This window comes from Lathyrus oleraceus, chromosome 1, assembly GCF_024323335.1.
Source record: "Lathyrus oleraceus cultivar Zhongwan6 chromosome 1, CAAS_Psat_ZW6_1.0, whole genome shotgun sequence".
In the NCBI taxonomy this organism is placed as follows: Eukaryota; Viridiplantae; Streptophyta; class Magnoliopsida; order Fabales; family Fabaceae; genus Lathyrus; species Lathyrus oleraceus.
In genome coordinates, this window is record NC_066579.1 from 182,586,577 (window position 1) to 182,602,948 (window position 16,372).

The following is a 16,372-nucleotide window of genomic DNA, read 5'->3' on the forward strand; positions in this document are numbered from 1 at the left end:
ATCAAACTTCTCGGCAATCATGTTCTAATTCTCGATGACGAGTAGGAGTTCCCATCACAATAAAGATTCATAGCTACATATGACAAACAAGAAAGAAAACATGCATCATAAAAAAATAAGCATGCATCATGCACTACATGAAGCATCTTCCCCACACCGGTGATAGGACTTCAGCCACCTGTTCCGAAAAATTTAGGGCACGTAGGTATTTAATCCTCTTCTACCTTGAATACCTGAAAAGCTTCCGCAATTCCTGTATTTAGGTCCAAGAAGATTAAATAGGGGCAGCTGTTGTACCCCTAAATTTGCCTTCCCTTTTTCCTAGCCTTCCATCCAACCATATGACCAGAGATCACTTGTGTACATTCATAATTCATTCACATGCATCATTCGTCATGGATTCAGAAGAAACTTAGGCTTGTAAAGCTAGGGTTTGTATGGATATCAAAGCCCAAAGGCATGGTCTAACCATATCATCAACATGGGGGATGTGAAACCCTAATGATGGTGGTGGAGGTTTGATTTCAACAAAGTTGTGACCAAACAACCTAGGGCCTTCAAAACCCTAATTTCTCAACGCAGGATCTCTTGGAGCTTCCCTAGGCCTCATCTTGGTCTCCAAAACCCTAATTAGGAGATGGTAATCAGATGAACTTGGTGGCTTAATTGTGCATTCATGACCCCTCAATCTTCACCCATTGTCAATTTTGTTGACCTAACCTTTCTTGGAGCATTGGTCTTGGTTCAAAGTCAATGGTGTTATTCATTTGGTTGTGGACACATCTTTAATCCTGATCATCTGAACAACCAAACCCCCTGTGTTTCAAGCCACTTGCTAGTCATGCTATTGGTTCATGAATTCTATATCAAGCACTAACCTATTGGTCTCATCTCATGGCTTTGTTCATGTACATTATCAGTCAAGTTATTTTCTTTCCAAAAAGTCAAACATTCAAGTCCTGATTAAACCAATTGTAAATCCAATTTCAATCACTTTTCAAACCATTTCAATTCATTCCATGTTATTATAAACCATTAAATATGATTCTACATAAGAAAATACAAAATTTGATATTTTTGACCAATTGTTGATTTTGGTCAACCGTTGACTTTTTGGTCAACTTTGACCAAAGTCAACCCAAAACCCTAATGTCCTAAATTTCACCATGATCATCAATCCATTGTCCATTTATAAGAAAAACACAAAAAAAAAATGAATTTTTGACTTTGGTCAACAATTGACTTTTTGGTCAACTTTGACCAAAGTCAACCTCCCCATTTTTTGACCATCAAAAACCTAATCTAACCCATTTGGCCTTGATGCATCATCCAAAGGTCTTGATTTGATATACTTTTGTTTGGTTTCTTCATTTTCAAGTAATTTGGGTCATGTTCAATTTCATGTCCACCATGTCATGACCTATGTTTTGTTGCACTTCCAACCCTAACTCCATCTGGCCAAACATGCCCTGCATTCACCACAAAAACAGACACCTAAATCACATGGTCAAACATGGTATGTGCATGGTTAATTTGACAAGGTAATGCACATGAATGTTGGTCTTGCACTCACCTTGATACACCCTGCATCATGTTGAGATACTGCAACCTGCAGCAGGAAACATCCTTAATGTCTAGGATCAAAGCCTTGTTGCACCAAGCCAAAAGGGCAAGCAAGTTGGTCCTGCTGGAATCCAATGCTGTAATATCCCATATTCCCTTAAATGCTCAATTAGTTGTCAGTTAAGACCAATTGAGTTCCTATGTACTCTATCTATTATCATTTGTAACAATTGGAGCTCCTATGTGCTCTAAATATTGTCAATTGGGACCAATAGAGTAACCAGTGAACTCTGAAGAGATTAATTATTAATAAAGAGACAGACCAATATTAATAAGTACAAGAGAGGACATTTTTGGTAACATTAATAATTGGTCAATTGGTACTGGAAGATGAAATATCAATTGAGATATTTTATGTTACTACCTAATATATATATATATATATATATATATATATATATATATATATATATATATATATATATATATATATATATATATATATATATATATATATATATATATATATATATATATATATATATATATATATATATATATATATATATATATATATATATTTGTGTGGTGGTAAGAGAAAGAGAAAGGAAAAAGATAAGAAGAAGTAGGTAAGAGAGAAAGAGAGATATTAGAAAGAAAAGAAAGAAAGGGAAGAAGAGGAAAAGAGGAAAAGAGGGAGAAAGGAAGAAGAAAAGAGAAATAAGAAGGAAGCCATGGAACCACCATCATCATGTCATCTTCATCATCATTATCACCACTTTCTACTCACCATCTTCACCATCTCCATGTGTCCAAGGTGAGTTCTTAGATAGATTTAGCATTTGGGGGAAAATAACCTATGTTTGGGGGGTTATGATTTGTGTGAATTTGTGATGAACTTGTTGTGTTCATACTTCTCATCCATGATATGTGTTGATATCATTTTGTTGTTGTGTGTTAAAGTTGTGATTCTTGAGTATTTGATGCTGATGTGTTTTGTTGTTGTTATTATGAGCATGTGTTTATGAGGTTGAGAAGTCCATGAGTGTTGATTGTTGTTGAAGAATCATGTTATGTGAGAATGGTAGCTGGAAAGGAAAATAATAGAGGAGTTATTTAAGGAAAGAAGTTACTGGGAATTAAAGAACTTAGATTTTTTTAGGAGTGGAATTTTGCAGGAACCAATCGATTAGTCCCTCGATTGTTTAAACTTTCTGTTTTTGAAGAAGATGAAATTTTTCAAAGACCAATCGATTGGCCTTGGGAATCATTCAATCGATTGATTCATTTGATCAATCTATTGACATGAATTAATTATTAGATGAATTAAAATATGTCACCAATGGGGTTCAAACCCGGGACCTCCTTGATATGGTACAAGCCTTACCACTAGGCCAAGGATGTTGTTGTTGAATACATATGCAATGAATAAATGTTAATCTAAATCTTGATTAAGATAGATTAATGAATTAATTGAGGATTATAACTCCGTTTTGGACGCAGACGGATGCGTTAGAAGGATAACGAAAAAGGCTATCATTATTATACCATGTTATAGTATATTATGTGTCTTACAAATTCTATGAATTATATTATGATGAATGTCAAACATTGTTGATATGTTTGATTGTGAAATAACATGATTAAAAACCTTACAAAGATGAGTGAGGAAACCTAGGAGAATAACTTGATTAATAACTTAGAAATATAATCTAGGTTATGGAACATGTGTGATATATGTATGAGAATACGGTATTCATTCATACGACGCTTATGTGGAGGTTGTGGACGAATTGTTGCCATGATTGAGAATGAGACGCATTGTATGGAACATGCCATGTTATTGTTGTGTATTGTGGTGAATGAAGTCACCTATGATTGATGAATTTGTTATGGTTCGTGGAACCGATGATTATGGAACCGATCATGTATTCAGAATGTGTGTTTTTTGTGGTGGTACACATCTCTATTGGTATGCTTAGAAGAGTAAGCATTGGGATGTGGGACCAATGATTCGAGCCTCAATTGGGTTTGAGCCCCATCCATGGCGGACATGGGGGGAAAGGTGGACACCTAGGTGGGTTAGAGTCCCATACGGTGAAAGATACCCTTGGTGGGTTAGAGTCCCATACGGGTGACGGTCGCTTGAACTGGGGATTAAGCCTCATAGAGGACCCGATATCCACCGCGAAATTCGAATCATACGAGCATGCATGAACCGGGCCTGGCTTAGATGTAAGTCCGTTCGGGAATTGATGCGTCGTGATCTGAATAATGATCGAGGTTGAGTTATGGGAACTCAGATGCATGTTGCCATACAATTGCGAGATAGCTTCCCCATCGCTCAAGTCTTCGTTCCCTTGTTGTCTTAAGTTGGATATGAGTTGAATATTGATTAGTAAACCCTGTAGAGCCGAGTGGACCCATAGGATAGGAGAACTCACTGAGATTATTATCTCATCCCATTATTGTTGTTATTTTTCAGGTAATCCTTACAGGTTGAATCTAAGAGAAGCTGTTTATGGATGTTTCAAGGGATGCTGTTTATCATGATCTTCTGCTGTGGAGTTATGTGCAATGAAGATATTGCACATAGTTCTTAGATTTTATTGTTTAGGCATTATTGTATAACATGTTCCATTGATGTTTTTAGTTTGGACATGTATATATATTAATGCCATTAGGCACTTATGTTGGATCAGTACCAATTATTAACACTTGTATGATATTATTCTAGATATATATTATACGGGTTGTTACAGTTGGTATTAGAGCAGGTCGATTCTCGACCTAGCCTTGAAACATCATAAGTAAATCTATTCCTGCCTCATATGTGTGTTTAGCCAACATGATTCTTAATATCACTATATGTAGTATTGGGCCTGATCAACCTAATATTATGTGCATGGAAGGTAGGATCATGGTTGAGCGACCACGAGGACTCCGAAGTGTGGGTTGACCTTGTGCTTTGAGAGTAGGCTTAGGCCAAGAGTTAGAAAGTAAGGAGAACTAGATAGCCCGGTTGAAGTTTCGGAGGAGTTATGATTTGGGTATTATGAAATTGAAGAGTAGTGTATCATTCAAGCGATTCTGCGGTGTTAACAGAGTTGAGAAGTTAAGGATCTCTATTGGATGAATTGTCAGAGCTTTAAGAAAGGTTTGAATTGCTAGTGGAGTAAGATGTACTCACTAATATGGAATAAGTATTGTGAGTAATTCTGTATGGTAAATAAGAAAGGATGGTTATGTTACACATATGTCATAAGGTCTAGAAGTGAGGTGGTGTATCAGTGTTTTAGTTTATAAGGCGACTAAAATATTTTGGAAGAACGAGAGTACTTCATGGAGTATATATATTTGGAATTATATCTTGCAAGTGGCTAAGGACTTGAGGGATAAGAACGTTCAGTTTTGTTGGGAGCCTAAAGTAGTGGTGAAGTCTAAGGAGAGACACGGGGACATGGTTATCTGTTCCAAGTGAAACATGTATGGACCAAATGGAGGTTAGAAGATAAACCAAGTATGTTCAGTCTTAGAAGGGAGGTCGGATTTGGAATAGCTCAGCAGTGGTTCAGTGTTAGTAAGAGACCATTATGGAATGTTAAGTTACCTAAGGATTAATTATAAGAGTTCGTGTGGAAAGAGAGAACGCACATTATATAGTAATGGAAGCTCCGGTGAGTTTTGGTTGTAGGAGATTTGGTTGAGGAGAAGAGGAAGTAAGTTGGATTTAAGGAATTCTAGTATAATGGTTTTGTAATTGGAACTGGGAGAATTACCATAGGAAGATAAGTGAACATAGAGTGTGGAAGCAGTGTGAATGTTACAATACAACCGTTGTAATGGGGTACATTTTAGATAAAGGTACAATGGGACCATTAAGATTCATTAAGACGAAGTTATGGGCTTGGTATGTAATGGAGTGGAGGAAGTTAAACCTTGGTATTAAGAGAAGTATGTGATAGCAACATTATGGTCACAAGTAAGTGAATGGATTCCTTGTCTTGAGATGGATGTAAAGTAACATACATTTTGTTGAGTAGTGAGTCTTGTATTCTAAGAAGTTGAGTTGATGATAGACAAGCCAAGCTGGAGCATGTGGACTAAGTGTAGGGTGTCGAATATTTTATGTTGCAAGAGCTTATTGGGAGACAATGAGGGTTGTCCGTAGCAAGTCATCTAGACAAGTAACCCCAATATGATGAAGGGTGTAGTAGGTATTGGTTTAGAAGAAAATTCGAGTCACAAGCGTGTGGCAATGATAAGATTCATCTTAAGTGCATTTTATTGAATTGCAAGAGTAATAATGGCTTATTGGAAGTCTGGTTGTTATTTATCTTCTTGAGAAGTGTTTGGTTGGTTGGTCACAGAGTATAAACATTCACACCGTGTTGGAGCTAAGGGTATCTTAGATGTCATAAGTGTACCATTGTGGATGTACAAATTGAGGATGGAGTTACAAGTCACCACAAGTCAGATTGGTAGTTTTGAAATTGGGATTTCTGAAGGTGTAATGCATAGTTGGTAATCTGTAGAGTTATCATAGAAGTCATATGTTTAGGGAACCAACCTAGTGAACCATATCCGGTGTGAGTGACTCTTGGGTGTATCACTACTACGGGTAATGAGAACCATAAGGAGTGATGTTGGAAGAGACTTACTAAGTGGTGATCTGGAAGGGATTAGTTCAGTGTATTGTATACGTTAGTAAAGTGTAAATTGATTAGTTGGGATATGACATTCAATAATTTCTTGGATTCATGGCTTCGGATGAGGACCTCCCGGAGAGTAGTATTTTTGTATACAATGATGCTCTAGACTATTGGAAGGATTTGTGATGTTTTACTTCCAAGATGGAACGAGAATTAGATTCTTGAAGTTAAACATGTAACTCAGACTGTATGTTAGTAAGATCATGAGCTAAGATCATGGAAGATGGGACAGGACGATTGAGATGAATGATTTTGGATACGAAGTGAAATGTTATCTCTAGATGTGTGTGAAATATTGTGTGTGACTTTACGAGGTGTATGGACACTCATAGTTACACTCTAGATTTCTTAAGTTCCTTAGAAGTGGGTGTCTCGTCGATGATTTAAAGTTCCTTGGTGGTGTTACTTTGTTATTGGTCGAGATCATGTGTTGGGAGAAATCTTGAATGAATCAAAGCCCTATAAGAGGATTTGATACGGAATATAGTAACCAGAACCGGATATTGTCAAACTAATATGGTTTCGAAATGCATGATGAATCTGGATGTTCTACGTTTTTATGGTTGTAGTAATGTAACTCCTGGATACCTATCTTCTGAAGAGTGTTGGTCTTATTCTAAACTTTTGTGAGTCATCAAGGAAGTTATTCTACTAATGGGAGTTGGCAAGGTTCTAGTACCATTTTGGACAGTAGGCACTCTGGAGGATAAATGTGTTTCTATGTAGACTGTCAGCTAACCAGTAGTGCCTAGGAATCCCAGGTGTTCCACTGTCGGAATCAGAGTAGCACAATGGAAGGTGATGGAAGAAAGAGCTCAATCAAGTCTATGGGGATCATGGAGATAATTACTCGTAAGAATGGAGGTAAGGATGAGAGTAAGACAATCTTGTGTTAATGGTTCTATCTCATTTGAGTAGTACGAGAGTAGCACAATGGAAGGTGATGGAAGAAAGAGCTCAATCAAGTCTATGGGGATCATGGAGATAATTACTCGTAAGAATGGAGGTAAGGATGAGAGTAAGACAATCTTGTGTTAATGGTTCTATCTCATTTGAGTAGTACGAGAGAAGGGAAACAATTGGAGTAGAGGCTTGCAGCATGTAGCATTAGGTCAAGTGAAGTTTATGAGATTATCAATAAATGGATTACAAAGTCGTCGCATTTATTGAAGAAATAATAAGAGAAGAGTAGTCAATATTGTGTGGTTAAGGAATCAATAAATGTTCTTATGAAGAATTACTGAGTATTGATTAACCAAGTCAAGATAAGGTTTCATAATTATGTTTTGTGTAACTTAGTGCAAGGAAGGGAAGTCATGGTTTCTGGGAGGAAAGTGACCAACTGATGTTGAGCGGTATATAAGAGGAATTAAGTGGAAGTAAGTTCAAATGTTAATCCAATATCATAATGAGATTATGATGGGAATCAAGAAGTTTCAAGAGTTCATGAAGAAGGAAATTTGATAGCAAAGACAAGTTAGAAGAATGAGTATGCCAGAGACTTGAAATCGAAGAGAAGTCAAGTGTTGGTTTAAGATGTTGATGCAAGGTTTGTTTGTTTGTTGAGTGAAGGAAAATCGGGGGCGAATTTCAATTTAAGGGGGGGGGGGAGAATGTAATATCCCACATTCCCTTAAATGCTCAATTAGTTGTCAGTTAAGACCAACTGAGTTCCTATGTACTCTATCTATTATCATTTGTAACAATTGGAGCTCATATGTGCTCTAAATATTGTCAATTAGGACCAATAGAGTAACCAGTGAACTCTGAAGAGATTAATTATTAATAAAATGACAAACCTATATTAATAAGTACAAGAAAGGACATTTTTGGTAACATTAATAATTGGTCAATTGGTACTGGAAGATGAAATATCAATTGAGATATTTTATGTTACTACCTAATATTATAATATATATATATATATATATATATATATATATATATATATATATATATATATATATATATATATATATATTATATGTTATATATATTTGTGTGGTGGTAAGAGAAAGAAAAAGGAAAAAGATAAGAAGAAGTAGGTAAGAGAGAAAGAGAGATATTAGAAAGAAAAGAAAGAAAGGGAAGAAGAGGAAAAGAGGAAAAAAGGGAGAAAGGAAGAAGAAAGAAGAAGAAGAAGGAACACATACTTCTCATCCATGATACATGTTGATATCATGTTGTTGTTGAAGTTATGGAGGTTAATCACATGAATTCATAAAAATGTAAGTTATTCATGAAATATTCCAAGTTAACCATGTCTTCCATGGTGTTGTTGTGATTGAACATGGTTGTTGTTGTTGTTATGAGCATGTGTTTATGAGGTTGAGAAGTACTTGAGTGTTGATTGTTGTTGAAGAAGTTAGATTGATTCATTTGATTAATCTATTGACATGAATTCATTATTTGATGAATTAAAATATATCACCAATGAGGTTTGAACCCGGGAACTCCTTGATATGGTACAAGCCTTACCACTAGGCCAAGGATGTTGTTGTTGAATACATATGCAATGAATAAATGTTAATCTAAGTCTTGATTAAGATAGATTAATGAATTAATTGAGGATTATAACTCCGTTTTGGACGCAGACGGATGCGTTAGAAGGATAACGAAAAAGGCTATCATTATTATACCATGTTATAGTATATTATGTGTCTTACAAATTCTATGAATTATATTATGATGAATGTCAAACATTGTTGATATGTTTGATTGTGAAATAACATGATTAAAAACCTTACAAAGATGAGTGAGGAAACCTAGGAGAATAACTTGATTAATAACTTAGAAATATAATCTAGGTTATAGAACATGTGTGATATATGTATGAGAATACGGTATTCATTCGTACGACGCTTATGTGGAGGTCGTGGATGAATTGTTGCCATGATTGAGAATGAGACGCATTGTATGGAACATGCCATGTTATTGTTGCGTATTGAGGTGAATGAAGTCACCTATGATTGATGAATTTGTTATGGTTCGTGGAACCGATGATTATGGAACCGATCATGTATTCAGAATGTGTGTTTTTTTGTGGTGGTACACATCTCTATTGGTATGCTTAGATGAGTAAGCATTGGGATGTGGGACCAATGATTCGAGCCTCAATTGAGTTTGAGCCCCAACCATGGCGGACATGGGGGGAAAGGTGGACACCTAGGTGGGTTAGAGTCTCATACGGTGAGAGATACCCTAGGTGGGTTAGAGTCCCATACGGGTGACGGTCGCTTGAACTGGGGATTAAGCCTCACAGAGGACCCGATATCCACCGCAAAAGTCGAATCATACGAGCATGCATGAACCGGGCCTGGCTTAGACGTAAGTCCGTTCAGGAATTGATGCGTCGTGATCTGAATAATGATCGAGGTTGAGTTATGAGAACTCAGATGCATGTTGCCATACAATTGCGAGATAGCTTCCCCATCGCTCAAGTCTTTGTTCCCTTGTTGACTTGAGTTGGATATGAGTTGAATATTGATTAGAAAACCCTGTAGAGCCGAGTGGACCCATAGGATAGGAGAACTCACTGAGATTATTATCTCATCCCATTATTGTTGTTACTTTTCAGGTAATCCTTACAGGTTGAATCTAAGAGAAGCTGTTTATGGATGTTTCAAGGGATGCTGTTTATCATGATCTTCCGCTGTGGAGTTGTGTGCAATGAAGATATTGCACATAGTTCTTAGATTTTATTGTTTAGGCATTATTGTATAACATGTTCCATTGATGTTTTTAGTTTGGACATGTATATATATTGATGCCATTAGGCACTTATATTGGATCAGTACCAATTATTAACACTTGTATGATATTTTTCTAGATATATATTATACGGGTTGTTACAAATGCCTATTTTCAAACCAAACCACAACAAATCCTGCAGCAAACAATACATGAAAACATCAATTTAAGCCACAAAAAATCGACCCAGCAATGCATAATAAGCCTGGAACCAAGTTAGAAACCATGTCACTGCAACATTGCAACCATAACCAAGCCTGCAAAAACCAGTGAGCAACATGGAAGATATAGCTGGTACTCATCCAAGCCAGGAAGAAATTTGCTTGCAGCAGTACATCAACAGAATCAACATACATAAATGAATCCAACATGTATGAATCCTGCAGAAAAACCAGCTCACAACCAGAGTGAAAGCCATGAACCATAGCCAAGATTACAAGTGGGTTAGAGCATACCTCACACTATGACAACACTGGATCAACCAGACAAACATTACAGCCAAGCATTCATCCAACTTGATACCTTGACAAACCATCAGCAAGCCACTACATTTGACCAACCAAGTTCATGAGCCTAAAACAAACCTTTACAAACAACCACATAAATGCAAGGTCATGGAGATCTTACCATACCAAATCTTAACAGCCTTGCACCAAACTTGCAGTACACATAACATATTGCCAACTCAAAGCCATTTGCCCTACTGTACCTTGCTGCAATGCCAAACCTGCACAAGTTATAAACCAGAAGCAAGAACAAATCAGTGAATAAATAATGCAGTCCAAGTGAAAGCACATATCCTATCAGTCCACACCATGAGGTGCACATCAACATGGATTTAATCATGATTTACACGATAAGCAATTCCACTCTTTGTGTTGTACTGCACCAAGATGAAACAAACAAGTGCAAGGTCATGGAGATTTCACCACACAACTGACCAAGACTGACTTTGAAGTAGACCAAACTGAACCAGGGTGATTACCTTGCAACTCGATCACAACCAATACATGTAGACAAGCCAACATCCTTGTTCAATCAGTCCATCAACTAACTTGATACAGCAGTCATAAACCAAGTACAGACATGCATACTTTGCCAACACCATGTGTCACATGCCATGTTGTGGACCACTAGCCAGAAGTTGCAACAAAATTGTAATCAAGGCCAAGCATATATGGCAATAAGCATATCAATAGCACATCATCTTCACAGCAGTGGAACACACATCAAAACAACATCTTGTTCCAAACCTACAACAAAATCATCTGCCACAATTTCATTCACCATTCTTCAACCACTAACTTTAGCCATAACAATTCAAAGAAAATCAAAGCAAGCATGGGTCTGGGTTTGTAAAGCATAACAGTGAAATTACATTACAATGTTTCAATTCACTAACCAAGCCAACTAGGAGAAAAACGTGTTCAACGGGTCATCATGCATATTGGAGTTCAATTCCACTTAAGTGTAACCTACAACAGCCGGTCATTAACCTTAATCAACTAACTAGATCATAACTAACTGAGTGAGGTTCAACTAACTGAGTTCACCACTAACTCAGTGAGCCAAGATTAACTGACTCCAAACCTAAGTCTAACTAATTCCTAACCTCACTCCAAGCCTACCAAAGCTCCAAATTTCTTCTCTATTAAAGCATATCCATCATCATCATTTCAAGGACCTTGGACATTTTTGCTCGAAGCTCACTCACTCTGCAATCTATTCCCTCACCCTCACCAAAGCTCTCTCTCTCTCTCTCTCTCTCTCTCTCTCTCTCTCTCTCAAAAAGCCATTGAAGCTTCAATTTTGCTTGAGCTTAACCACTGCATTGCTCACCATTCCCAAATTCAGAAGAAGAAGAAGAAGAAAGAGGAAGAAGAAATGTGCAAAATGAGATCAAGAACTCACCTGCTGAAGTTTCCGATCGTCTTCTCCGGTAAGTCCATTTCTCTTATGTGATATTTTCATGCGTTGAGCATACCAGAGTGTAATATCTAGGCCAAGGAGTGAAAGCCCTATGGTGTAGGAGGTTAACTGATCCCAAATTCCATTTAGTTTGAACTTAGAGACTTAGGGTTCTTCCCAAATGTCCTTTGATCTGGCCAATCCAGGAATCAATCCCCAAAACTGGTCCCATTTTCATCATCAGCGTGACCTTGCACATGCATTGGTGGTTAGACCTTAGGCTTAGCTACCACCGTCACCGACGATAGCCGTCGGCGCAGTGGTCTACGGCAAATGAACGGTGAGACTGAGGAGGAGAGTATGAGCGCGCAGATGACCAATTCAAACCTGTTGACTTGGACAAGTCAACAGGGAGATGTAATTGGGCTTAGAATTTTAGGCCCACCAAATTACTTTCATACACCATCGTTTCGCTAATGCGCCCCCAGTTATTTGCAAAGGAATTGAAAACGGGTTTCTCCCGGCCCATTAGTGTTTTTGCTAGCCCACCATGCATATTCAGTTTGCACCCCCCCTGTTTGGAATGATTATGGGAGTATTGGGCTCAAATGACCCATTTCCGTTTCTACTGCGTGTACCCCCTTATTTTTGGAGTTGCTTTGGCTGAACAAAAAACCCAGCAATGGGCTGATTTGGCAGCCCATTAGCCTAAATTATAATTCACACTCCATTTCATAATTTGCACCCCATTTTCCATTATTTTGTTTCTTTTATTTTCATTTTGTTTGATATTTCAATTAGGATAATTAGATGGATAATTGACAATTAGGTTAATAAATCTCGATTTTAGGATTTAATTAGAATATTAGAATTTTAATTAGGATTAATTCACATTTTAGAATTTCCATTAGAGTTTAATTAGGATTTTAATTAGGCATGAGATTAAATTCTAATTAGCCTTTGATTAAATTTGTAATCATACCATTTTCAACATTAGGATTTATTAAACTTTAGGTCTAGGCTAGAATTTATTTTTTGTGATATTTGGATATATTTTGCAAATGACAATTTTACCCTTATGGGCTTACTTTTGGTATTTTTGTGTTAGAATTTGCACATGCTCCCTTAGGACCTCTAACTTAGAATTTTTAATCAATTTCCAATACATGATCCCTTAGGGTAGTTTCTAACAATTACTAACTTTGATTAGATCCAAACTTAGTTTCCTAAAAACAAAACAAAACCCATGATTAAATTGATCAAAAGCAATTTTGATTAATTAAATCCTTTGAACTTGTATAATCCCACAGTCTAATTTGAGTGACCAAAAGACCCTCGGTCACTTAATAAGACTTTTCTTCCAAGCTGTGGAGCTCAAGGCCTCAAGACAAGATCTTCAATCAAGGCATCCTCAATTACACCAAGCAGTGGATTATACAAGATAAATCAAAGGTCAACACTTGGTAAATACGATTCTAATTATACGAAACGAGCCTTAAGTAATGAGCAATGATGAGATGGAGTCTCTCCTATCCTTGTCTAGAGCGACTTTGCGTACGGGGCGTATGCCCCAAATATTCAAAGTGTTTTCCCTTATTCATAGACTTTAGTACAATACGAATCGATTAAACTACCAAGTCTTCCTCATGTAAAGACAACATCAACACCAGAGTCAACAACAAAGGTTCTTCATCAATAACTTATCAATCAAGATAAGTATCATGCACTTCGAGTCTTAAGTGATAAGGAATGATGAGATGGAGTCTCTCCTACCCTTGTCTAGAGCGACTTTGCGTATGGGGCGTATGCCCCAAATATTCAAAGTGTTCGCCCTTATTCATATACTTTAGAGTGATTCCTATCAATCGACTATCAAGTCTCTTAATACATCTCTCCCTTCTTATCACCTCATTCTCTTACTTCAATTCAATCATTCTATCATCCATTTCTTCTTGCCTCCAATCAATTTCTTTTCAGCCCTAGTGGGCTGAACTACGAAAGCTCTGATTTCCTTATTGCACTATAAGGATACGTAGGCAGGAGAACCCAGTTTCTTCACGAGCTATCTTATTTATCAACTTATCTTCTCTATCCAATGACTTCATTCATTCAATCTATACCATCTCTTTGAGATCAATCATACTTCTCCTTGGACTCCTTGTCCATCCTTTTAGGACGTCCTGATGACAGTCCACCTCTTCAATCAAGAGTTGTTTGGGCAAACAACCCCAAACACTTAATTCAGTCTTTCTTTTTGGCTTTACCTTATAGTGGCGGCCTGCTAGTCCATGTATTGGTAAATGCCTACCTTGCTCTTCGATTAAGAGTCTATCCTTCTCTTGGATCCAAGATACTATTCTGATTTGATCTCGAATTGTTGATTCCTCAACAAGTGATACACTACTCCTTGCATTCCAATAATACAATCCTTCCTTGACTTGGTGTTTGTCTTGTGAGTCCCTGTTGCTTAGACAAACATCTCTCTCCCTTTATTCTCGTAGTTCCGAACTACGATTGCTCTGACTTTCTCATCGCACGATGAGAATACATAGGCACGAGGATGCGAATCCTTGGCGAGCATACTCCTAATTATTACTCCTTCGCCTTAGGGCATCATTCATATCTTTCACTGCCCATTATCTACCTCCGATCATAAATCGTTCACCCAGTGACATACTGTCTCTTTGACATCGAAGTACACTTTCTTTGGAATTCCATATACACCCTTTTAGGACGCCTAACGAATAGTCCGCATTTCATACCTAGAGTTGTTTGGGAAAACAACCCCAAACACTTAATTCATTCCTTTTTTTAGCCAAAACCCTACAGTGGCAGCCTGCTAGTCCACGTATCGATTAACGTTGTTTCCCTCTATGGTAGAAACCCTATTTCTCTTATGGATTCCAATACACTTTCACCTTTTGATTTCAAACAATACTTATTCAGTCAAAATGGGCTACCCGGTCCTAAACGGGCTGGCCCTGGCGGGCCTCGGGTTTTTTCGGGCTGGGCCTAAAAAGCCCATATTGACTATGGGCTCCAATTTTACTACCCAGGCCCAACCCTGTCTGAGTTGCGGGCTACCCGACCTTAAACGGGCCCGGCCCTAAATAGACCCATTTAAAAAAAAATTCTCCTTATTTTGTAAATAACCATATTATCCTTTTTTTTAAATTATTTTTACTCTATTACTAAAATCATTTTAAGTTTACAAATAAATGACTTCAACTCTTTGTTCAAATTGCATAAATTAAAAAAAAATCATCAGTTAAATACTACAGATTTATTACCAATTAACTCATTTAGTTACAAAATATTTAGGTCAAAACTTAACTTGTCTTATGAAAGAAATTCAACTAATTAGTTGCCGAATGAATTCCAAACTACTTCAAAATTAGTTTTATTGTATTGTCAGTCCTACAGTGTAAAAACACGTAAAAAAGCAAATTAAAATAAAAACTATTTATTTGCATAATTAAAAAATCTTTAGCACATTTCATATCATTTAAAAACATCGAAAATTCTGGTAGTAAAATCATGAATAAATAAAGAAAATTATTATAATAATATAATGAATATGAAAACATCATAACTAAATATAGATGTCGTCAAATGCGTATAAAACCAAATTCAAAAGCATCTGATAGGGATGTTATGGTGTTGTTGTTTGGATCTCAAACTTACATTTACTAAATAATAATTCAATAAGTGTGATTATTAATGGGATAAGTAATTGAATAAAGTGTAATTACATTTACTAATGAATTTGTTGAATAATTGAATACTAATAGATGGACCAAATTCATGTGCTAAGTAAGGTAATTATTTTTTTAAAAAAATTATTTCGGGCTGCTGGGCTACCCATGGCCCATACGGGCCGACCCATTTTTTTTAGGGCTTTTTCGGGTCGGACCAAAAAATAAGGCCCAGGCCCTAACTTTTCCGGGCTAAAAAAATAAGGCCCATGCCCTAACTTTTTCCGGGCTCGATGGGCCGGCCCATGGGCTTCAGCCCATTTTGATGGCTCTAGGTTCATATCATACCTTCTATCACACTCCTTTCCACCTCCCACTTCTAGTTCCTTGAACTACGAAGCTCTGAATTCCTCATTGCACTATGAGGATACGTAGGCATGAGGGCCCCAATCCTCACCGATCACTCTATCTATTTCCTTTCCTTTTCCTATTATTTTGCGAGTAATCTTTAGATCACACGTATTCGAGCGAGACCAATCAAAATAGTTCCCATGGAGTACCAGGGATGTTTGGGGTGCTAATACCTTCCCCTTGCATAACCGACTTCCTTACCCAGTATATCTCTTTTCCCCGGGTTTTATCGATGTTTTTCCCTTCCCTTTGGGGATAAATAAAGTTCGATGGCAACTTTGTTGTATTTTTAAGCGTGCGATGCGTTCGGGTATATTTCCGCTAGCTTCACTA